The sequence below is a fragment of the Eleutherodactylus coqui genome, chromosome 1, assembly GCF_035609145.1.
Source record: "Eleutherodactylus coqui strain aEleCoq1 chromosome 1, aEleCoq1.hap1, whole genome shotgun sequence".
NCBI classification, from domain to species: domain Eukaryota; kingdom Metazoa; phylum Chordata; class Amphibia; order Anura; family Eleutherodactylidae; genus Eleutherodactylus; species Eleutherodactylus coqui.
The window spans coordinates 46429876-46454067 of record NC_089837.1 but is presented as its reverse complement, the minus strand read 5'-3'; the positions used below and the strand labels follow the sequence as shown (position 1 = coordinate 46454067).

At 47.8% G+C, this 24192-nt stretch overlaps 1 protein-coding gene across 1 annotated transcript in view; it reads right to left on the bottom strand.

Moving 5' to 3' along the window:
- The window catches only part of PKHD1 (PKHD1 ciliary IPT domain containing fibrocystin/polyductin), a 483679-nt gene that overhangs the window by 118368 nt on the left and 341119 nt on the right, over positions 1 to 24192 (bottom strand). The gene's annotated exons all lie outside the window — the stretch shown is intronic.

Below are 24192 nucleotides of genomic sequence, written 5' to 3'. Positions count from 1 at the left end.
AATGGTGAAGAAGTTGGTATCACATTAGCAACATGCACAACACAACATTAGCACAAAACATATAGCATGGTCATCTAAGGCCAAAAACAGTTGACAAGCTGTCATCCAAACTCATTGGGTGAGTTCAACAAGAATCAGGGAGCAGCATGGTGGTTAGCACTGGGGTCTTTGGTTTGAAGACAACCTGGGACAACATCTGAATGGAGTTTTTTAAAAATGTTCTTTCTGTGGTGAGTTTCCTCCAGGTTCTCACATTTCCTACAGACTCTAAAATATGCAGATATGCTTACAGACTTCCTATTTAAAGGGTGTTTTTGGACTAAAACGTTTTGGGGCCCATCTTCAGGACAGGTCACTAATAGCAAATTGGCAAGACCCCCTACTGATCAGTTAATAATAAGAAGCTACAAAAAAACAGAACTCTCAAAAGATTGTACCTACCATAGTGGGCTAGTTTGGTAGTGTAACTTTATCCCAAGTTGGTATAGATTTCAGCTATACATTACACCAATTTGTGGTATATATTATAATAAATGTGAAGGGCCATGAGTGGCCATGTTCCTGATGCTATGCCCCACACACTCTTTTGTAGTGGTGATGAGACTGATGTCAAAATTACAAAAAGTCACACATTTTTGGGAATAATATAGTGTGTCCCAAAATGTACATTTTTCTATACCCGTTTCCCGGTACAAAGCCTCTGATAAACTTTCCCCTATGTCTGAAGTGCCTATACCACTGTTTTCCATCCTTTTTCAGCTTGTGGCACATGTCATCAAAAATCTTTAGCTTGTGGCACTCCTGAAAAGAAACAAATTTTCTCCCTCTCCCTACCCATGTCACCCCTAAGAGCTTCTTACAGCACAACAAGGTACTGCAACGCCATTATTGGGAATCACTGGCCTATCCTATATTTATAGTCATAAAGTGATCTAATAAGTAAACAAAAACTAAAAAGTTAATATAATCAAGAAGAACTACAAATGAAATATATTTAATTACAATTCACTATGTTAAAGGAATGATAAAAAAAACTAATAGATGTAATTAAAATAATAAAAAACTAATCACAAAGTACAGTTTATATGATAATTCCAAGTTATTACTTTTACATAGTATTGGGCCCCCTGTGTCCAAGATTATGTAAAAGTAATATATTCACCTTGGCGCCGGACTGCTGTTGTGGTGGTCAACTGCCACAGCGTCTGGCAGGTGACATCAGCCTGGTCTAATGTAGAAGCCCCAAGGCAGGTTTATGAGCCGGCCTCCTATTGGCTCCAGTGTCATGTGGGTAAACAATCCACATCACCGCTGATGTAAACATAAGACCAGAACAGCGGGAGGTGAGCCACCAATGTTTTGGGCTTCTTAGAAAAACCCTTTAAGTTACAATATTAAAAAATAATAATGAATTAAATTAACAGAATAACAGAATTATCAATTTTATACAAAAAGTTAACATGATCAAAAAAAACCTAAAAATACAATATATTTATTTAACTATAATTCACTACATTAAAAGAATGAAAAAAATCTAATAAACTCTAATAATAAATAAAGGAAATAAAAATGGTAATTAATTATAAATTAAAATAAAAATATAAAGAAATAATAATAATGAATTAAATTAATAGAATAAGAAGAATCTATCGATACTATAAAATCATAAAAGTGGGAGAAAAATCACTTGTAGTGTCATATATTAGCCAACAAATCTCTACTATAATTTAGAAATATTTTTTTTCGTCTTAGAAATCATCACACTTACATTATGTCATCACTTCGGGGCTCAAACCGCAGGACAAAAAAATAAACATCTCGTAAAGGAGAAAGAAAAATGCAGGGTTGAAAAATGGCATCTAGTTAAATAAATGAATGTTGAAAACTGTACTTAAGCTACTAACTTGTCAAATCTGTATTAATACAGTAGTCTTCTGTCTACAATGGGAAACAAACAGAAAAACGAGAAGCGGTGGAAAAAGGGGGGGGGGGGGTCGGCGGCGGCGGACTTTTTGTAATAATTTTCGTAGCAAATAAAAATGACTAATTATTGTTTCATGGAGAACATGAGAAGGAAGCCGGGCAGATCATATATCTGGTATGTTTTATAATTCACTCAACTAATAACTTTGGGTTTGCGTTTTGCCAGTCCTGACAGTAAAAATGATTATGACTTCCTTAATCTCAATGATGTTAGTTTATAGTTTTATTAACATTACCATGTTCCAAACAGATATTGCGGCGGCTGAGAGAGAGAGAGAAGTAGGACAGTGTTTACCCCGAGGGAATTTATTTAAAGTCCAGCACAAGACTTTCGCATTCCTTTGGTTAGGGATTAAATCAATTATACAACAGATGTGGAAATAAATATATTGGGTAAAAAAAAATGAATTTTAACTAAAAAAAAAAAACTAACAAAAGAAGTTAAAAAAATGTGATATTGAATATATACAAAAATATTTTAACATTAAAGAATGGAAAAAGAGTAAAGTGTTTAGCTGGTGTGAAAAAAACCTTGTGATATCAAGACATCTCGAAGCTGTTACAGACATCTAAATAAGGCGAAAAGAGACATTTTTCGTACAATTTCAATATGGGAGAAATGGATATGTTTCTTGTTAGGAAGAAAAACACATTTGAGGTTTAGCATGGGAATGAAATTTGTAGAGTGTGAGGGGAATAAGGATCATGTTGTTTGCGGCAGTGTGCAGACGTATTCTGTTCTTTGGCAACGAAAGTAAAAATAATCTATATATACCGGTATATAAAAATATCCCTTGGGTAAAGTTATTTTAAAAATGGCCTCTAAAAAAATTATTTATAGGTTGATAAAGTGGAAAATTGCCTCGCAAAGGTTCATTTGTGACCTCACATGTACATATTTTCACATGTCAACTCAAGGTTATAGAAAAGAACAGGGTGCTATGGGCCAATGTGGTGGTGTTTATAGCAAGGGTATACACTTTCAAAGGATAGCCCTATAAGCAACACGAAAATGGACCTTCCCTAACTCCCGATGCAGAGACATAACTTGAAGATCTGGGCCAAAATATATAATCCTTAAAGGGGTTCTGTCATAAAAAAAAAAAAATTCTATACCTACCTATTCCTTCCCAGGCTATTTTCTTAGAAGATCTTCACCATAGATCTTCTCATGGCTTCTGCAGTCCCCCGGGTCACCTCACCTCCGGCCAGCCAGATATTCTTCTTCCTGTGACGAAACATTCTGCTTCCTGCAGGTCAGTGTACCCAGTCACTAGTGATGTAGCTTTCACTGCCTAGCAGGGAATGCCGAATCCTTGGCAGCCTGCTTTAGCGTGACTGCACATGTGCGCTGTCTCACCGCTAGTGTTTCATTTACTATATGAAACACTAAAGGGGAGATATCATTCATGTGCAATAAAGCAGGCTGCCGAGGATTCGGCATTCCCTGCTAGGCAGTGAGCGCTATGTGACTTGTAGCATTTACTGCCTTGCAGGAAGTGAACTGTAGCTAATGGACGCTCCAAAACAGGAAGAAAAGGATCTGGACGGCTGACCTGGGTTTTCTTATTCTAATGACAAAACCCCTTTAACAAGCATGGCTAGCCTTGAAGGTTATGAAACCTTTGTGCATGAAAAATCAATACATAAATATCTTACTAAGTCCCTGCAGAAAAAAATACTGCAATTATCTGTTTTTTGCTTAGAGTTTTCGTGGTCATGCACTAAAAACACCTTATATGTGCTTTGACTCACGTCTTCCGCTGAGACTTGTGGCTGCAGCAGCTTTCCCAGCACTGATCAGCACAAGCTCAGTTCCCCCGCCCCTATCCTTTGTCAGCCGCTCCTACTCATACTACATAATGCTCTCCATCTATATCCTCACTGTTTTCTACTTAGTGAGAGATTGGTGCGGTATTACTGTATCTTGACGCCACCGGAAGCTAGGGGTTTGACAAGAGGAACGCTTCTCTCACAACCGTAGCTCCTGATAGGGCCAAGGCTGACAGGTACTAGCTGCAGACAGTGGTGAAATGACTGGGTTGTCTGCAGCCCTAATAGCACATGTTATCTAGACCCTAAGGTCCTCCGTGCACATTTGCCGGCCTCCGCGCCTGTGCTCCGCAGCGTGAATGGTCACGTCAGAGCTCCATCGCTCACATTTACTGCACCGCTGGCCCACCGCCGTGACTGTGACGTCTGTGCATGCCGTTTCCCCCACTGACAGATGCCGCTTCGTTTCTCACAAATCCCTTGCTGTGTATTCACCCCCTCCCGCATCCCAATGATGATCCAGAGGAAGGCAAAAAACCCCAATGAGGTAGAAGCCAATTTTCCTAATTTAAGGGAAATAAATTTCTTCCTTATTCTAGTCTTGCAATTAGAATAATCCCCGGATCACCGACCCTTCTGAAGTAATCAGTGATACAACATGTAATATTGTTACACTCCACAAAGGTGTCCAGGCCCCTCTTGTACTTATAGCAAGTTTACCATCACCACATCCTCAAGCAGAGAGTTCCATAGTCTCACTGATTTTACAGTAACCCTCTTCTATGTTGTGTAAACACCTTCTTTCCTCTATACCAGGACTGCGACTATAACAAGGGGGCATTCTCTACGTCTAAATAGATTGTGAGAGAGATGTCTGTATTGAACCCTGATTAGAGATGAGCGAGCACCAAAATGCTCGGGTGCTCGTTACTCGGGAAGAAATTATCGCGATGCTCGAGGGTTCGTTTCGAGTAACGAACCCCATTGAAGTCAATGGGCGACCCGAGCATTTTTGTATATCGCCGATGCTCGCTAAGGTTTTCATTTGTGAAAATCTGGGCAATTCAAGAAAGTGATGGGAACGACACAGCAACGGATAGGGCAGGCGAGGGGCTACATGTTGGGCTGCATCTCAAGTTCCCAGGTCCCACTATTAAGCCACAATAGCGGCAAGAGTGCCCCCCCCCCCTCCCAACAACTTTCACTTCTGAAAAGCCCTCATTAGCAATGCTAATTAGCTACCTTAGCTAAGCACCACACTACCTCCAACAAAGCACAATCACTGCCTGCATGACAATCCGCTGCCACTTCTCCTGGGTTACATGCTGCCCAACCCCCCCGCACGACCCAGTGTCCACAGCGCACACCAAAGTGTCCCTGCGCAGCCTTCAGCTGCACTCATGCCACACCACCCTCAGGTCTGAATTCCACAATGGGAATTCAGTGTGCACCCACAGCATGGGTGGCTCCCTGGAACCCACCGGCTGTACATAAATGTATCCCATTGCATTGCCCAACACAGCTGAGGTAGTAATGTCATGTTTAATGTGGGTGGGCTTCGGCCCACACTGCATGCCCCAGTCAGACTTAGATCGCGGCAGGGAATTGGTTAACAGCGGGGGGAGGGGCATCTCCGATGTCCCCCCGCTGTTGCAGCGGGACGCCGGCTGTGACTGACAGCCGGCTCCCGCTGCGGGATAGCGCGCGATCATATGTGATCCCGCGCTATCTCCAGGACGTAAGTTTACGTCCTGTTGTGGGAAGTACCAGGCTGCCAGGACGTAAACTTACGCCCTGCAGCGGGAAGGGGTTAATGAGCATTGAAACGTATAAAAATTGTTTACAAAAATTATATGACTGAGCCTTGTGGGCCTAAGAAAAATTGCCCGTTCGGCGTGAATACGTGAGGTTTGAGGAGGAGGAGCAGGATGAATATTATACACAGATTGATGAAGCAAAAATGTCCCCGTTTTTGATGGTGATAGAGAACGATGCTTCCATCCGCGGGTGCAGCCTACGTATTGTTTAGGTATTGCTGCTGTCCGCTGGTGGAGAAGAGAAGTCTGGGGAAATCCAGCCTTTGTTCATCTTGATGAGTGTAAGCCTGTCGGCACTGTCGGTTGACAGGCGGGTACGCTTATCCGTGATGATTCCCCCAGCCGCACTAAACACCCTCTCTGACAAGACGCTAGCCGCAGGACAAGCAAGCACCTCCAGGGCATACAGCGCGAGTTCAGGCCACGTGTCCAGCTTCGACACCCAGTAGTTGTAGGGGGCAGAGGCGTCACGGAGGACGGTCGTGCGATCGGCTACGTACTCCCTCACCATCCTTTTACAGTGCTCCCGCCAACACAGCCTTGACTGGGGAGCGGTGACACAGTCTTGCTGGAGAGCCAGAAAGCTGGCAAAGGCCTTGGAGAATGTTCCCCTGCCTGCGCTGTACATGCTGCCTGATCTCTGCGCCTCCCCTGCTACCTGGCCCTCGGAACTGCGCCTTCTGCCACTAGCGCTGTCGGATGGGAATGTTACCATCAGTTTGTCCGCCAGGGTCCCGTGGTATAGCATCACTCTTGAACCCCTTTCCTCTTCGGGTATGAGAGTGGAAAGGTTCTCCTTATACCGTGGGTCGAGCAGTGTGTACACCCAGTAATCCGTAGTGGCCAGAATGCGTGTAACGCGAGGGTCTCGAGAAAGGCATCCTAACATGAAGTCAGCCATGTGTGCCAGGGTACCTGTACGCAACACATGGCTGTCCTCACTAGGAAGATCACTTTCAGGATCCTCCTCCTCCTCCTCCGGCCATACACGCTGAAAGGATGACAGGCAAGCAGCATGGGTACCCTCAGCAGTGGGCCAAGCTGTCTCTTCCCCCTCCTCCTCATGCTCCTCCCCCTCCTCCTCAACGCACTGAGATATAGACATGAGGGTGCTCTGACTATCCAGCGACATACTGTCTTCCTCCGCCTCCGTTTCCAAGCGCAAAGCATCTGCCTTTATGCTTTGCAGGTAACTTCTCAAGAGGCATAGCAGAGGAATGGTGATGCTAATGATTGCAGCATTCCTGCTCACCATCTGGGTAGACTCCTCAAAGTTTCCAAGGACCTGGCAGATGGCTGCCAACCAGGCCCACTCTTCTGTAAAGAATTGAGGAGGCTGACTCCCACTACACCGCCCATGTTGGAGTTGGTATTCCACTATAGCTCTACGCTGCTCATAGAGTCTGGCCAACATGTGGAGCGTAGAGTTCCACCGTGTGGGCACGTCGCACAGCAGTCGGTGCACTGGCAGATTAAACCGATGTTGCAGGGTCTGCAGGGTGGCAGCGTCCGTCTTGGAGTTGCGGAAATGTGCGCTGACCCGGCGCACCTTTCCGAGCAGGTATGACAAGTGTGGGTAGCTTTTCAGAAAGCGCTGAACCACCAAATTAAAGACATGGGCCAGGCATGGCACGTGCGTGAGGCTGCCGAGCTGCAAAGCCGCCACCAGGTTACGGCCGTTGTCACACACAACCATGCCCGGTTGGAGGCTCAGCGGCAAAAGCCAGCGGTCGGTCTGCTCTGTCAGACCCTGCAGCAGTTCGTGGGTCGTGTGCCTCTTCTTTCCTAAGCTGAGTAGTTTCAGCACGGCCTGCTGACGCTTGCCCACCGCTGTGCTGCCACACCGCGCGACACCGACTGCTGGCGACGTGCTGCTGCTGACACATCTTGATTGCGAGACAGAGGTTGCGTTGGAGGAGGAGGAGGAGGAGGGTGGTTTAGTGGAGGAAGCATACACCGCCGCAGATACCAGCACCGAGTTGGGGCCCGCAATTCTGGGGGTGGGTAGGACGTGAGCGGTCCCAGGCTCTGACTCTGTCCCAGCCTCCACTAAATTCACCCAATGTGCCGTCAGGGAGATATAGTGGCCCTGCCTACCTGTGCTTGTCCACGTGTCCGTTGTTAAGTGGACCTTGGCAGTAACCGCGTTGGTGAGGGCGCGTATAATGTTGCGGGAGACGTGGTCGTGCAGGGCTGGGACGGCACATCGGGAAAAGTAGTGGCGACTGGGAACCGAGTAGCGTGGGTCCGCCGCCGCCATCATGCTTTTGAAAGCCTCCGTTTCCACAAGCCTATACGGCAGCATCTCCAGGCTGATCAATTTGGCTATGTGCACGTTTAACGCTTGAGCGTGCGGGGGCGTGGCGGCGTACTTGCGCTTGCGCTCAAACAGTTGCGCTAGCGACGTCTGGACGCTGCGCTGAGAGACATTGCTGGATGGGGCCGAGGACAGCAGAGGTGAGGGTGTGGGTGCAGGCCGGTAGGCACTCGTGCCTGTGTCCTCAGAGGGGGGTTGGATCTCAGTGGCAGGTTGGGGCACAGGGGGAGAGGCAGTGGTGCAAACCGGAGGTGGTGAACAGCCTTCGTCCCACCTTGTGGGGTGCTTGGCCATCATATGCCTGCGCATGCTGGTGGTGGTGGCTCCCCAGCTGATCTTGGCGCGACAAAGGTTGCACACCACTATTCGTCGGTCGTCAGGCGTCTCTGTGAAAAACTGCCACACCTTGGAGCACCTTGGCCTCTGCAGGGTGGCATGGCGCGAGGGGGCGCTTTGGGAAACAGTTGGTGGATTATTCGGTCTGGCCCTGCCTCTACCCCTGGCCACCGCACTGGCTCGGCCTGTGCCCACACCCTGACTTGGGCCTCCGCGTCCTCGCCCGCGTCCACGTCCTCTAGGCCTACCCCTACCCCTCAGCATGCTGTATTACCAGTAGTGCAGAAACAGAACGCTGTAATTAAATGTGCCGCTTATTGGCCTGTGGTTGGAGGCTGACTTCGCTTACTGAACGCACAGCAGAGGCAGGAAAGAATTTTGCGCAAGCCTGCTGTAACACTTAGCTGGCTGCGTATGAATTAGGACAACTACCCCCAGCAGAGACCCAGTACACTGAGGACGGTCACAGGCAGCCCAAATAGATTTTTTCCCAAATGTTTTTGGAAAGGCCCACTGCCTATATACACTAAATATGTCTTCTGTCCCTGCCTCACCACTACTGGCCCTGGACAATGTAAAATTACTGCAGACTGTTTCACTGTGGACAGGAATACAGCGGTGATGTAACAGCCAACACAGAGGCAGGAAAGAATTTTGCGCAAGCCTTCTGTAACACTTAGCTGGCTGCGTATGAATTAGGACAACTACCCCCAGCAGAGACCCAGTACACTGAGGATGGTCACAGGCAGCCCAAATAGATTTTTTTTCCCAAATGTTTTTGGAAAGGCCCACTGCCTATATACACTAAATATGTCTTCTGTCCCTGCCTCACCACTACTGGCCCTGGACAATGTAAAATTACTGCAGGACGCAATGCTCTGCACGGCCGATATACAAAAAAAAAAAAAGTGCAACACTGCAAAAAGCAGCCTCAACAGTACTGCACACGGTTAGATGTGGCCCTAAGAAGGACCGTTGGGGTTCTTGAAGCCTAAAATCACTCCTAACACTCTCCCTATAGCAGCTCCGGCACCAGCAGCACTTTCCCTGAACTATGTCAGAATGCATCTGTGGCGAGCCGCGGGAGGGGCCGATTTATATACTGGGGTGACACCTGATCTCGCCAGCCACTCACTGCAGGGGGGTGGTATAGGGCTTGAACGTCGCAGGGGGAAATTGTAATGCCTTCCCTGTCTTTCTATTGGCCAGAAAAGCGCGCTAATGTCTCAGAGATGAAAGTGAAAGTAACTTGAACATCTCGTGGTGCTCGTTTCGAATAACGAGCATCTCGAACACGCTAATACTCGAACGAGTATCAAGCTCGGACGAGTACGTTCGCTCATCTCTAACCCTGATATATCTATACATAGTTATTAGGTCGCCCCATTTTGTAAACTAAATAACCCTAAATTTGATGACCTCTCTGGGTATTATAGGTCGCCCATTCCATTTATTACTTTAGTTGCCCAAACTGTCCACAATATTCTATGTGTGGTCTGACTAGTGACTTGTAAAGAGGAAGAAAAATGTTTTCGTCATGTGCCCCATGATCCTATATAGCTAGGCAGCAGTTGCTTGACACTGGTTGCTCCAATTAAGTTTGAAGTTAACTAAAATCCTCAAGTCCTTTTTCATGCCAGTGCTCCCCAGTGGTTTCCCATTTAGTGTGTAATAGTGACATGCAGGGACGTAGCTAAAGGCTCATGGGCCCGGGTGCAAAAGTTTATCTTGGGGCCCCCAACTTCTCCTAACCCCTTAATGCAGAGGCACAACTTGATGCTCGTGGGCCCTAATGCAAAACTTCTAACAGGGCCCCCAACTGTAATGCTTTACTCATAGTACTGGGCTCCCTATATGGAGAAGAGAGGCCTTATGGCCCCCTAAGGCTCCTGGGCCTGGGTGCAAGTGCATCCCCTATAGCTACACCAGTGGACATGTACTGTATTTCTCCTGCCCATGTGCAGAACCTTACATTTATCAGTGTTCAACCTCATTTGCTACTTTTCTGCCCCCAACTTATTGAGATCCAATAGCAATAGCATTCTATCCTCTCTTCTGTGAATTGCTTTACATAGTTTTGTGTCATCTGTAAATATTGTTATTTTACTGCACAATCCTTCAACAAGGTCATTAATAAATGTATTAAAAATGATAGAGTCCAATACTGCTCCCTGTGGTACTCCACTAGTAACAGTGACCCAATCCGAGTATGTACCATTAATAACCCCCCTCCGCTTTCTATCACTGACCTGTTAATTACCCACCTACACACATTCACACCCAGACCAAGCATTCTCATTTTATATACCAACCTTTTAAGTAGACTTTCTTTTTGTTGTTTACTGCTCCGTTACATCTTTATTGATCCACATTGTTTTTCTCCTATTACTACCCTTTTATTCCTGTTATATATAAACTGCTCACAGTAAGTATTTAAGATGTTTTAAACATTTCCCATTTATTTTCTGCATTTTTATTTTTGAGGACAATGTCCCAGTCAATAGGGTTGAGGGCTTCTCTGAAATGATCAAACTTTGCCTTCCTAAACTTTAGTATTTCCATAGCTCTCCAATAAAACTCACTTTTTAAAGACAAGTGGAAATGTATTATATTATGGTCACTATTTCCCAGGTGCCCCTCAACCTGCACCCCTATTATTCTTTCAGGTCTCTTGATTAATATTAAGCCCATAATGGTCATCCCTCTAGTTGGGCCTAAAGAAAATTGGGTAAGGTAATTATGTTTAGTCATTGACAGAAACGTGTTACCTTTATGAGATTCGCAGGTTTTAGCTTTCTAGTTTATATCCTGTTAGTCTCCCATAACAATTACCTCATTGTGATTTGCTTCTTCATCTGTTTGCCTCAGTAATAGATTTTCAGTGGCTTCTGTTATATTTGGTGGCCTATAGAAACCCCCTATGAGATTCTCCCATATATCTTCTTGTAGTGTGGCCTTTTTTACATAAAGACAAACTTCTCCTCATTTCGTTTTTTATGGTCCCTTGTGAGCAGACTGTAGCCCTGTAAGTTCACCGCCTAGTCTCAGCTTTCATCCAACCAGGTCTCAGTTATTCCTGCTATGTTATAGTTTTGCTCAGACATTATTACTTCCAGTTCGTCAACTTTATTGGTCAAACTTCTAGCATTAGTCACCATACAGTTTAGAAGGTTATTAGAGATGAGCGAGCACCAAAATGCTCGGGTGCTCGTTACTCGGAACGAACTTTTCGCGATGCTCGAGGGTTCGTTTCGAATAACGAACCCCATTGAAGTCAATGGGCGACCCGAGCATTTTTGTATTTCGCCGATGCTCACTAAGGTTTCCTTGTGTGAAAATCTGGGCAATTCAAGAAAGTGATGGGAACGACACAGCAATGGACAGGGCAGGCGAGGGGCTACATGTTGGGCTGCATCTCAAGTTCACAGGTCCCACTATTAAGCCACAATAGCGGCAAGAGTGGGCCCCCCCCCCTCCCAAAAACTTTTACTTCTGAAAAGCCCTCATTAGCATGGCATACCTTAGCTAAGCACCACACTACCTCCAACAAAGCACAATCACTGCCTGCATGACACTCCGCTGCCACTTCTCCAGGGTTACATGCTGCCCAACCGCCCCCCCTCCCCCCCACAGCGCACACCAAAGTGTCCCTGCGCAGCCTTCAGCTGCCCTAATGCCTCACCACCCTCATGTCTATTTAGAAGTGCGTCTGCCATGAGGAGGAACCGCAGGCACACACTGCAGAGGTTGGCATGGCTAGGCAGCGACCCTCTTTAAGAGTGGCGGGGCGATAGCCCACAATGCTGTACAGAAGCAATGAGAAATAGAATCCTGTGCCACGGCCATCAGGAGCTGCACACGTGGGCATAGCAATGGGGAACCTATGTGTCACACACTATTCATTCTGTCAAGGTGTCTCTGCATGCCCCAGTCAGACCGGGCTTTTTAATTCATAAACACAGGCAGGTACAACTCCCTATTGTGAAGTCCCTGTCGACCGACAGCATGGGTGGCTTCCTGGAACCCACCGGCGGTACATAAAAATATCCCATTGCAGTGCCCAACACAGCTGAGGTAGTAATGTCGTGCTTAATGCAGGTGGGCTTCGGCCCACACTGCATGCCCCAGTCAGACTGGGGTTCTTTACAAGTGGAAACAGATGCATTTATAATTCCCTGTGGACCCACAGCAGGGGTGGGTGCCAGGAAGCCACCAGCGGTACATAGAAATATCCCATTGCATTGCCCAACACAGCTGAGGTAGTAATGTCGTGCTTAATGCAGGTGGGCTTCGGCCCACACTGCATGCCCCAGTCAGACTGGGGTTCTTTTCAAGTGTACAGATGTAGTAAAAACTCCGTGTGCACCTACAGCATGGGTGGGTGCCAGGAAGCCACCGGCGGTACATAGACATTTCCGATTGCAGTGCCCAACACAGCTGAGGTAGTAATGTTGTGCTTAATGCAGGTGGGCTTCGGCCCACACTGCATGCCCCAGTCTGACTGGGGTTCTTTACAAGTGGACACATGTAGGTTAAACTCCGTGTGCACCTACAGCATGGGTGGCTCCCTGGAACCCACCGGCGGTACATAGAAATATCCCATTGCATTGCCCAACGCAGCTGAGGTAGTAATGTCGTGCTTAATGCAGGTGGGCTTCGGACCACACTGCATGCCCCAGTCAGACTGGGGTTCTTTTCAAGTGTACAGATGTAGTAAAAACTCTGTGTGCACCTACAGCATGGGTGGGTGCCAGGAAGCCACCGGCGGTACATAGAAATATCCCATTGCATTGCCCAACACAGCTGAGGTAGTAATGTCGTGCTTAATGCAGGTGGGCTAAAAATTTATTTGATTACACTGTAGGCGAGGGCCCACAAAAATTGCTGTATCAACAGTACTAATGTACCTGAAAAAAATTGGCCATGGCCAACCAAGAGGGCAGGTGAAACCCATTAATCGCTTTGGTTAATGTGGCTTAAGTGGTAACTAGGCCTGGAGGCAGCCCAGTTTAACGAAAAATTGGTTCAAGTTAAAGTTCCAACGCTTTTCAGAGCATTGAAACATCTAAAAATTGTTTCGAAAAATTATGAGTGAGCCTTGTGGCCCTAAGAAAAATTGCCCGTTCAGCGTGATAACGTGAGGTTTCAGGAGGAGGAGCAGGAGGAGGAGGAGCAGGAGGAGGAGGAGGAGGAATATTAGACACAGATTGATGAAGCAGAAATGTCCCCATTTTGGATGGTGAGAGAGAACGTAGCTTCCATCCGCGGGTGCAGCCTACGTATTGCTTACGTATCGCTGCTATCCGCTGGTGGAGAAGAGAAGTCTGGGGAAATCCAGGCTTTGTTCATCTTGATGAGTGTTAGCCTGTCGGCACTGTCGGTTGACAGGCGGGTACGCTTATCTGTGATGATTCCCCCAGCCGCACTAAACACCCTCTCCGACAAGACGCTAGCCGCAGGACAAGCAAGCACCTCCAGGGCATACAGCGCTAGTTCAGGCCACGTGTCCAGCTTCGACACCCAGTAGTTGTAGGGGGCAGAGGCGTCACCGAGGATGGTCGTGCGATCGGCTACGTACTCCCTCACCATCCTTTTACAGTGCTCCCGCCAACTCAGCCTTGACTGGGGAGCGGTGACACAGTCTTGCTGGGGAGCCATAAAGCTGGCCAGGCCCTTAAAGACTGTTGCACTGTCTGGGCTGTACATGCTGCTCGATCTACGCACCTCCCCTGCTACATGGCCCTCGGAACTGCGCCTTCTGCCACTAGCGCTGTCGGATGGGAATTTTACCATCAGCTTGTCCGCCAGGGTCCTGTGGTATAGCAACACTCTCGAACCCCTTTCCTCTTCGGGAATGAGACTGGGAAGGTTCTCCTTATAGCGTGGGTCGAGCAGTGTGTACATCCAGTAATCCGTAGTGGCCAGAATGCGTTGAATGCGAGGGTCACGAGAAAGGCATCCTAACATGAAGTCAGCCATGTGTGCCAGGGTACCTGTACGCAACACATGGCTGTCCGCACTAGGAAGATCACTTTCAGGATCCTCCTCCTCCTCCTCCTCCTCAGGCCATACACGCTGAAATGATGACAGGCAACCAGCATGGGTACCGTCAGCAGTGGGCCAAGCTGTCTCTTCCCCCTCCTCCTCATCCTCCTCATCCTCCTCCTCCTGAACGCGCTGAGATATAGACAGGAGGGTGCTCTGACTATCCAGCGACATACTGTCTTCCCCCAGCTCTGTTTCTGAGCGCAAAGCGGCTGCCTTTATGGTTTGCAGGGAACTTCTCAAGATGCATAGCAGAGGAATGGTGACGCTAATGATTGCAGCATCGCCGCTCACCACCTGGGTAGACTGATCAAAGTTTCGAAGGACCTGGCAGATGTCTGCCAACCAGGCCCACTCTTCTGAAAAGAATTGAGGAGGCTGACTCCCACTGCGCCGCCCATGTTGGAGTTGGTATTCCACGATAGCTCTACGCTGCTCATAGAGCCTGGCCAACATGTGGAGCGTAGAGTTCCACCGTGTGGGCACGTCGCACAGCAGTCGGTGCACTGGCAGATTAAAGCGATGTTGCAGGGTGCGCAGGGTGGCAGCGTCCGTGTGGGACTTGCGGAAATGTGCGCAGAGCCGGCGCACCTTTACGAGCAGGTCTGACAAGCGTGGGTAGCTTTTCAGAAAGCGCTGAACCACCAAATTAAAGACGTGGGCCAGGCATGGCACGTGCGTGAGGCTGCCGAGCTGCAGAGCCGCCACCAGGTTACGCCCGTTGTCACACACGACCATGCCCGGTTGGAGGCTCAGCGGCGCAAGCCAACGGTCCGTCTGCTCTGTCAGACCCTGCAGCAGTTCGTGGGCCGTGTGCCTCCTATCTCCTAAGCTGAGTAGTTTCAGCACGGCCTGCTGACACTTGCCCACTGCTGTGCTGCCACGCCGCGCGACACCGACTGCTGGCGACGTCCTGCTGCTGACACATCTAGATTGCGAGACAGAGGTTGAGGAGGAGGAGGAGGAGGAGGAGGGTGCTTTAGTGGAAGAAGCATACACCGCCGCAGATACCACCACCGAGCTGGGGCCCGCAATTCTGGGGGTGGGTAGGACGTGAGCGGTCCCAGGCTCTGACTCTGTCCCAGCCTCCACTAAATTCACCCAATGTGCCGTCAGGGAGATGTAGTGGCCCTGCCCGCCTGTGCTTGTCCACGTGTCCGTAGTTAAGTGGACCTTGCCACTAACCGCATTGGTGAGGGCGCGTACAATGTTGCGGGAGACGTGGTCGTGCAGGGCTGGGACGGCACATCGGGAAAAGTAGTGGCGACTGGGAACTGAGTAGCGCGGGGCCGCCGCCGCCATCATAGCTTTGAAGGACTCCGTTTCCACAACCCTATACGGCAGCATCTCAAGGCTGATAAATTTGGCTATGTGGACGGTTAACGATTGAGCGTGCGGGTGCGTGGTGGCGTACTTGCGCTTGCGCTCCAACACTTGCGCTAGCGACAGCTGGACTGTGCGGTGCGAGACATTGGTGGATGGGGCCGAGGACAGCGGAGGTGAGGCTGTGGGTGCAGGCCATGAGACGGTTGTGCCTGTGTCCTGAGAGGGAGGTTGAATCTCAGTGGCAGGTTGGGGCACAGGGGGAGAGGCAGCGGTGCAAACCGGAGGCGGTGAACGGCCTTCGTCCCACCTTGTGGGGTGCTTGGCCATCATATGTCTGCGCATGCTGGTGGTGGTCAGGCTGTTGGTGGTGGCTCCCCGGCTGATCTTGGCGCGACAAAGGTTGCACACCACTGTTCGTCGGTCGTCAGGCGTCTCTGTGAAAAACTGCCAGACCTTAGAGCACCTCGGCCTCTGCAGGGTGGCATGGCGCGAGGGGGCGCTTTGGGAAACACTTGGTGGATTATTCGGTCTGGCCCTGCCTCTACCCCTGGCCACCGCACTGCCTCTTGCAACCTGCCCTGCTGATGCCCTTGCCTCCCCCTCTTAAGACCTGTCCTGAGTAGGCGTTTCACACCAGGTGGGGTCAGTCACCTCATCGTCCTGCTGCTCTTCCTCCGAATCCTCTGTGCGCTGCTCCCTTGGACTTACTGCCCTTACTACTACCTCACTGCAAGACAACTGTGTCTCATCGTCATCGTCCTCCTCACCCACAGAAAGTTCTTGAGACAGTTGGCGGAAGTCCCCAGCCTCTTCCCCCGGAGCCCGGGAACTTTCGAATGGTTGGGCATCAGTGACGATAAACTCCTCTGGTGGGAGAGGAACCACTGCTGCCCAATCTGAGCAGGGGCCCGAGAACAGTTCCTGGGAGTGTTCCCGCTCCTGAGCTGGTGTCATTGTAGTGGAGTGAGGAGGCTGGGAGGAAGGAGGAGCAGCAGACAGAGGATTCGGATTTGCAGCACTGGACGGCGCAGAATTGTGGGTGGATGATAGCTTGCTCGAAGCACTTTCTGCCATCCAGGACAGGACCTGCTCACACTGCTCATTTTCTAATAAAGGTCTCCCGCGTGGACCCATTAATTGGGCGATGAATGTGGGGACGCCAGAAACGTGCCTCTCTCCTAATCGCGCAGCAGTCGGCTGCGACACACCGGGATCAGGAGCTCGGCCTGTGCCCACACCCTCACTTGGCCCTCCGCGTCCTCGGCCGCGTCCACGTCCTCTAGGCCTACCCCTACCCCTCAGCATGCTGTATTACCAGTGTTTGATTTCCCAGGCAGGAAATAAATTGGCGCAAGCCTGCAGGCCAAATATAATGTTTTCGCTTTTTTGCAAACGGAAGACCCCACTGCGTGTATTCAATGAACAAGAAGTTTAATATCTGTGGTGTGGCCCTCAAAAAGTGTCACACAACTATAGTGTAGCAGAGTTATTAACTCTAGCAGAGCAGGTATTTGCCAGTCAGGAAAGACAATGGCGCTAGGCTGCAGTAAAGCGTAGCTGGTTGCGTCTGATTTTTGTACGTTCTCCACGCAGCACACACGTACACGGAGACCTTAGGACTGACACAGGCAGGCCAAATATAATTTTTTTCCTTTTTAGCAAAGGGAAGACCCCACTGCGTGTATTCAATGAATAATAAATGTCTTCTGGCCCTGCCTACACAATTCTTTCCCTGTAGTATTAATGCCGGGTGCAATGCTCTGCACAGCCGGTTTTGAGAAAAAAAAAAATATGCAACACTGCTAACAGCAGCCTGGACAGTACTGCACACGGATAGAAGTGGCCCTAGAAAGGACCGTTGGGGTTCTTGAAGCCTACACTAACTCCTAACACTCTCCCTGCCTAACCCCCACTTCTGTCCCTATTGCTGGGCGCAATGCTCTGCAGATCCAATTTTGGACAAAAAAAAAAAATTACTGTGCTAACACAGTACTGCACACTAGTAGATGTGGCCCTGAGAAGGGCCGTTGGGGTTCTTGAAGCCTACACTGACTCCTAACGCTCTCCCTACAGCAGCACCAGCAGCAGCACTTTCCCTCACTAACTCACAAGGCATGTGTGGCGAGCCGCGGGAGGGGCCGATTTTTATACTCGGGTGACATCTGATCGCCCCAGCCACTCACAGCAGGGGGGTGGTATAGGGCTTGAACGTCACAGGGGGGAAGTTGTAATGCCTTCCCTGTCTTTCAATTGGCCAGAAAAGCGCGCAAACGTCTCAGAGAGGAAACTGAAAGTAACCGGAACACCGCGTGGTACTCGTTACGAGTAATGAGCATCCCGAACACCCTAATATTCGCACGAATATCAAGCTCGGACGAGTACGTTCGCTCATCTCTAAAGATTATGGTTATTTTTTACATTTTAAATGTATCCCTATTAACTGTTCTGCCAGTTCTACCTGTGCTAACCCCTCCTACTGCTTCACCTACATTTTTATAACTTAATCCCAGGTCACGGTCTATCTCTGCGGTTGCCCATCAATTCCTAGTTTTAACACGCCTCCAACCTTCTAGTTATCATTTCCCACAGTACAGCTGCAACCTCCCCATTGAGATGCTGCCCATCCCTACGGTAGAACCCAAACCCTTCCTTCCTACCCCAACTCTGGAGCCACTTGTTCCCCTCCCTAATCTCCCACTGCCTTTCTGGTGTGGAACAGGTAGTATTTCAGAATATACTACTTTGGAAATCCTTGCTCTAGCAAGCTTACATACTAGTTCCCTGAAATCGCTTTTAAGAACCTCCCACCTATTTCTAACTTTGTCATTGGTGCCAATGTGTACCATGACCACTGGATCCTCACCAGCCCTTCCCAGTAATATATCAACCTGATCTGCAATGTGTTGAATTTGAGTGCCAGGAAGGCAACACACTGTTCGATGATCCTGGTGTTTGTGGCAGATTGCCCTGTCTGTCCCCCTAATAATTGAGTCCCCTACTACCAGTATCTGTCTAGCCTGCCCTGCACTGCTATTCCCCTTCTTACTAGAGCAGACATCCCCCTAGCGGTCAGAGGCCATGTCCTGCTACAGCAATGTTAATCCTGTAATGGCATCCCCCTCAACTGCCAACTTTGCAAACATGTTGGGTTGTGCCAGTTCAAAACCAGCCTCCCTGGTTCTCTTCCCTCTACCCTTCCTCCTGTCATGCAGCTAGCTACCTGCTCTTTGTGCTCTCCTAAACTACCATCCACCCCCACATCTACCACAGCAAGTACCTGCTAAGTGAGCAGCAAACTCCTTTCTATGGTGCCAATGGATCTTAGTATTGCAAGCTGCTCACATCTCGTACAGCAGTATGCACCCTCGACCGGCTGTTCAATGACTTCATATATGGCACAAGATGTACACTGGATGGCATTGTCAATCATGGAGCACATTCTAAATAGGGATTGTACAGATAGATTAGATCAACGGTTCACAAACTATACTCCACGGAGCCCCTGGAGCTCCGTGAGCGATAGTCAGGGGTTCCGACCGATGCGCCATGGTGGCGAATCTATGGCTCACGTGCCGATGGCTGCTCACCACTGTTAGCGCTGCTAACAGCACTGCAGTTCCCCGCTGATAATCACACAGCAGCAGGGCTGTTAGCAGCGCTGATAGCGGCGCACACTCTGACATCAGTGTGCACCTGGGATCTTCCTCCCTGAGTCCTATCCTCCTTAGTTTTGCTGGAGAGGACAAGGGAGAAAACAATCAGTGGTGAGAGGAGGAAGAGCTGTGCTGGCTACAAGTAGAAGGTAAGTACATGGGTTGGAGGGCTATTACTACTAGGGCTATTGTGGGGTTAAAATTATTACTGAGGGGGTTACTATTATTACTGTGGTGTTAATATTACTGGGGCTACTGTGGGGTTCATATTACTACTGGGGCTATTATTATTACTGGGGTCACTATTACTAGCGGGGCCACTGTGTGCTCACTATTACTACTGAGGCCACTGTGGGGGTCACTATTATTGTTGGGGTCACTGTGGGGGTCACTATTACTAGTGGGGCCACTGTGGGGGTTGCTATTACTACTGGGGCCACTGGAGGGTTCGCTATTACTACTGGGGCCACTGTAGGGTCGCTATTACTTCTAGAACCACTGTGGGGGTCGTTATTACTACTGCGGCCACTGTGAGGGTCGCTATTACTACAGAATAGAAAATAAATTTAGTTGAAAAAAACCTTATTTGCGCTCATAGGACATGCACAGAAAAAGCAGATCTATTGGTATTGGTATCGCTTCTAGAGCACTTACTTCGAAGGAGGGGCATATGAGGTCCACAGCCCCCCTCCTATTTCCAATGCCGCCACAGATTGTAAGATATTTCAATCCAAGTACAAGGCAACGCATTTCGGTGCTATAGGCACCTTCTTCAAGCCATACATTCCGTTAAAAAACTATGATTAGATATTTTCTTACCTCTTTCCCTGCTGCGGCGTCCTCCGCTCGTCCCGTTTGTGGGAGTGGCTGAGTGGGCGCGCGTCAATAGTGACATCAGTGCGTCCCTACGTGCTTCGTCCCCTCACACCAGGTGAGAACATATTGAGACCTATTACATCTTTGGCGCTTTCCTCCTTTTTTCTATTACTTCAGAGGTCAGTGTGGTGAACGCTATTACTACAGAGGCCCCTGTGGGGGTCGCTATTACTACTGGGGCCACTGTGGGGATCTCTATTCCTACTAGGGCCACTGTGGGGGTCGCTATTACTACTGAGGCCACTGTGGCGGTTGCTATTACTACTGGAGCCACTGTGGGGAATGCTATTACTACTGGGACCACCAACATAGAGGTCACTATTACTACACATCGCAGATTTGCTGCGGAATTCACAGTAGCAGCAAAGTAGATGAGATTTTCTAAATCTCCTCCACACGCTGTGGAAAAAATCAGCACAAAACGCATGTAGATATTGACATGTGGTGCGGGATTTAATTCCACAGCATGGTAATTTTAAATATAAAGTATATCAATAGCCCATCCAGTGCTGCAGTATTCCTCCTCTATTTTGTTTTTAAACGGCCCTGTCCTTTTTATAAGGATGGAGGTAAAAATCATGTAGTGGTAAGCCACACCCCTAACCCCTCCCTTGACCACCCCCTCTGTCCCGCTTTGGGGCTCCACAAGAGACTTTTGCTTCAAAAAGGCTCCATTGCTGAAAAAGTTTGGGAACCACTGGATTGGATAAAAGTAATATATGCAAAAATTAAAAAAAGATAAGCAGTAAGTAAATACAAGTGACTTTTCTAAATCCCCCGAATCCAAAGTTAATAATCCCAAATAACAAAAAAATTATACCTGAAAAGGCACAGGCATGGTGTGATTAATTTGCACTTAAAAAATATACCAGGACAGGATATATATTTTTAAGTGCAAATTAATCACACCATGCCTGTGCCTTTTCATATCTATCTATGTATGTATATATATATCTATCTATATATATACATATATATATATATATATCTCTTCGGATCTATTTCATTCAGCCTGAGGAAGAACCCTGAGTAGGTTTGAAAGCTTGAAACATCATGCATTTTTGTTAGCCCCTAAAAGGTATCATATATGCAAGATTACTTGGTTTCTCCTAGGACTTTTACCCACTAGCTTTATTTTAACGCTGCGATATCTCTGCGGTTTTTTCCTGCAAGTGTCAATGGGACTTTCAAATGTTAAAATCGCACCGCACAAAAATCGCAGAAGCGCAAACTTGTGATTTCTGTGCAAAGCAATTTTAACATTAGAAAGTCCCATTGACATTTGCAGTAAATAATATGCAGTGATATGGGGTAAAAGCCCTTAGTGGGAACAATCACATTTTTTTCGGCCTAACATAGTATGTTACTATCAGAGGCGTAACTTGAAGCTTCTAGGCCCCAATGCAAAATCTGTAACAGGGCCCCAATTATAATGCTTTATTCATACTTACTGTATGGAGTAGAGAGGCCTTATGGGCTCTCTAAGGCTCCTGGGCCCGTGTGCAACCGCATCCCCTGCATCCCCCTATAGTTACACCCCTGCTTACTATGTTAAGTCTAAAGCTTTGATTGGTGGATGTCAATTCCTCTACCAATTGCTAGAGCAAAGAAGTAGAGGCGCTCATTCAAGCACTGTTACTGCTCCCTAGATGAAGGTAGATTCAGGGTCCATCTTCAGCTGGCAAGTAAAAACAGCGCGCAGATGAGCATGTCTGCTACTTCGTTCATGGGGTTCTCAGCGCCTGAAACTTTGTCCCTATGACATGGCTAAAGTTTTTGGATAGCACACCACTTTAACAATTTCACTCCGCAAAGCAATAGGGACCTTTCATCACTGGGACCTCATTGGTTCTTCAAACTTTTTCTATGTTGGCAAATTTGACTTGAAATGGCAAAATGTAAACTGCAATCAATTGGTTAACTAGTATAGCTGATTGCCTAGGGAACGAAGCATTATCGAAAACGTACAAATGGGTATTTATATTCCTTGCATGAGAAATCGTTGTGGACCTCAGTAATAATCAGTCCAGGATCAGCTGTCTTGTCTTCCTATTTCCATTCATGCTGCTTAGAGGCTAAGAGTTACATCATTTTTCAAAAACACCTGTCTTGGGTTTCTCCCTGGACCACTCGACTTTTTTGTCATGGACCATTCTATTTTTTTAGTTCCACCTGTAATTATGTTCTTGTTTTTGCTCAGACTCCATTCATTGCGCGCATGACATGCAACCATCTGAACATAATTAGGGAAATCAACAAATAAAATTGTTCCCCTGTCACTCGAAGCAAATCAGAACCATTTCACATAGCTTCTGGCTTTTCATGTCAGCCGTAGTATGATTGAGATGTGAGACAGCATTCAGCCTGATGGATCTGACGTTAAGTCGTAGAGTCATATGTTTGCCGCGTTTCATTGGTAAGTTCAGCAACAAACTCGTACATGCAAGAAGAGCTACGAGGCTGAAGTATGGATTCACCAATAGGGATGTCAATTTCTATTAAAGTTGTTTACCAACGTACCTCATTATCTGCACTATGTTAGGATTTCTTTAGGGTGTGGTGGAACTTGGACAGATGGGTTGGAAGGAAAATTCCCCCAGGGGCCTTAAACAACGGACAAGGACAGATGGGGGCCGAATGTTAACTTGGGGGCCTGGAACACTCAGCCCTGAAAGAAGAATTGCTTTGCTACCATTTAACACATGTAAGGCTATAGAGTCTGCTCGAAAATAAAACAATGGAGAGGGTCCGGAATTAGCTAGACCTAATGAGACAGAAGAGAAATTAGCTTCAGCCTAATGCAATTTTACAGGTTCACAGCTAATTGAAAAGAAATCTTACAAAAATTTCCTCAGGGCAAGACAGATGTCAAAGTAGGCATCGTTACAGAACCAAAAAAACTAAATGAGTAGAACAAAAATACAGAAAAAAATATTTATTTTTGGGGGGAGAACCCTCCAAAAACACGTTCATTATGAGGCCTCGGTCAGACGGGCGTTTTTTGCGGCGATTTGCGGATCGCATGACGGATGTGCATCCGCAAATCGCATGATTGAGGCTGAAAAATCGCCCGAAAAATCTGCTGCTAGCAGCGTTTTCAGGGAAAAGGCCCCGATCAAAGGAGCACTGTCCAACCCATTGCAATTCAATGGAGCCGGCAATACAGCCTGCTCCATTGAAAGCAATGGACTGGCGGTGAGCGCGGAATGAATTTTCGGGAAGGGCTTAAAAATATAAGCCCTTCCCTGAAAACCATCCTAAAATGTGTAAAAATAAAAAAAATATATATACTCACCTTGTCCGTGCAGCCGGAGTTCAGCCGCGGCCGGCCGGCAGTTCTCCTGAACTGCTCTGGGTAGTATTCAGCAGCCGGGGATTTAAAATCCCCGACTGCTGAATGGGCTGCCTCTGATTGGTCACAGCCCTCACCAATCAGAGGCATTCTCTCATGAATTCATGAATGGGTGAGTGAGTGCTGCCTCTGATTGGCTCAGTGCAGCGACCAATCAGGGGCAGCTCTCAGCTATTGAATGACAGCTGAGAGCTGCCCCTGATTGAATGAATAGCCAGCGATGGGTGAAGGGTGTGCATACCACAGGTCAGATTAAGGGTTCCTTGTGCAGAGATGTAACAGACCAATCAAGAACTGCGCAGGAAGAACTGCATTTTTAACAAGGTATGGAGAATTGGCCCGAGGGTTGTGGACAGGATGTGGAGAGGGAAACAAATATCAGTCTCTTCTGTCTTGGGACGCCACAATGGAGGACCCATTTTAATATTTAAAACAGCACACTTACACTTACACACCTTTTCCATGTCAAGACCCTGGAGCTACAGGAAAATGGAACACTTTTTCTACTCCCTTCCCCAACCCAGTGGAAATAAAAGAGATCCCTTCAAACCAGGACAGGAAAGTTACCTAAGCTAGGAGAAATTTTAATTCACTCATTTTTATTGATATTGATGCCATTTTGAGATATGAATGTGGTGATGTCACCTTAAAAGGTTGTCCCCCTTCTAGCTGGTTTGCTGCAGAAAGCAGATAGCTCTATACACTGTGCAGTGG